Source organism: Cannabis sativa, chromosome 6, assembly GCF_029168945.1.
Source record: "Cannabis sativa cultivar Pink pepper isolate KNU-18-1 chromosome 6, ASM2916894v1, whole genome shotgun sequence".
Taxonomy (NCBI): Eukaryota; Viridiplantae; Streptophyta; class Magnoliopsida; order Rosales; family Cannabaceae; genus Cannabis; species Cannabis sativa.
This window is the reverse complement of record NC_083606.1, coordinates 26,587,183-26,588,455: the sequence shown is the minus strand read 5'-3', so window position 1 is coordinate 26,588,455 and position 1,273 is coordinate 26,587,183. Positions and strand designations below refer to the sequence as shown.

At 43.9% G+C, this 1,273-nt stretch overlaps 1 non-coding gene across 1 annotated transcript; it reads right to left on the bottom strand.

Moving 5' to 3' along the window:
- LOC115696006 (small nucleolar RNA R71) lies at positions 1 to 107 on the bottom strand. Its single transcript, XR_004007609.1, has one exon. It is a non-coding gene; the product is annotated as a small nucleolar RNA R71 (small nucleolar RNA).
- Between the last annotated feature and the right edge of the window lie 1,166 nt (positions 108 to 1,273).

The window sequence follows — 1,273 nt, the reverse complement described above, 5'->3', positions numbered from 1 at the left end:
AGCCTTAAGAGGCAAATCTCTACCTTCACCCAAAAGGACCATGAAACGTTTCATCAGGTCTGGGAGAGGTTTAAAGATTTGATGGGCCAGTGCCCACATCATGGATACGAAAGTTGGCGTCTTGTCAGCTATTTCTACGACGGTCTCACAGTCGACAAAAGACAATTCGTACAAATGATGTGCAATGGCGACTTCCTACAGAAAGATCCCAAAGAAGCCTTGGAATATCTTGAAGAAATTTCTGAAAAATCATACACATGGAGTGCGCCCAGTCCTACGGACAAGCCACGAACAGCCGGAGTCTACCAATTGAAGGAGGAGGACAGTGTGAAAGCTCAACTTGAAGCTTTGAAAAAATAATTTGAGGCTTTCAAAACTCAAGAAGGTAAAGCACTCCAGATGGCTGCAAAAGTGGAAAAGCAAGAACCATGCTTCATTTGTGGAGGGACTGATCATCAACCACAGGAGTGCCCTAGTCTTAGTATGTTAAGGGGAGGAGATGAGGAACAGTGTAATGCCTGAGGGGATTACAAGAAGCCTTATAATGCCTACTCCAACACATACAATCCTGGTTGGCGTAACCATCCCAATTTCAGTTGGAAGGATACAAGTCAAAATCAAGCATCTGGGAGCCAATGGAGGCCTGATCAACAAAAGAATTCTCTTGAGAGCTCCATGAAAATTCTCGCAGAATCCCAACTAGAGTTCAGGACTTATTTCACTCAGGTGATAGAGGAATTGAAGGACATAAAGATTCAAATAACAAAGTTAAATGATTCTTCAGTCATTCAAGAGCGTGGTAAGCTTCCCGCTCAGCCTCTAATCACTCCCAAAGGGCAACATATGGCACAAACCTCCACTCCTTCAGAGTCTAATCTCAAAGGGGTTAATGCCATTACTACCCGAAGTGGTCAAAGTACGGTATCACCATTACCTAAGACCACTAGTGTACCGATGCCCGCTCCAGATGCTGATGTGCCACAGAACCTTCCAGTAAAGGTGCCCTTTCCTCAGGCTTTGAAATCCACTGGAAAGGTACTGGAAAGTCATAGTGAAATCCTTGACTTTTTGACACAAGTTAAGGTTAACTTGCCATTACTTCATGTAATCAAGCAAGTACCGGCTTATGCCAAAGTTATCAAGGATCTATGCACTATCAAAAGGAAGCACCATGTCAAGAAAACTGCATTCTTGGCAGAACAAGCTAGTGCGGTGATCGACTGCAAGACACCGCTTAAATACAAAGATCCTGGTTGTCCCACCATTTCATGTC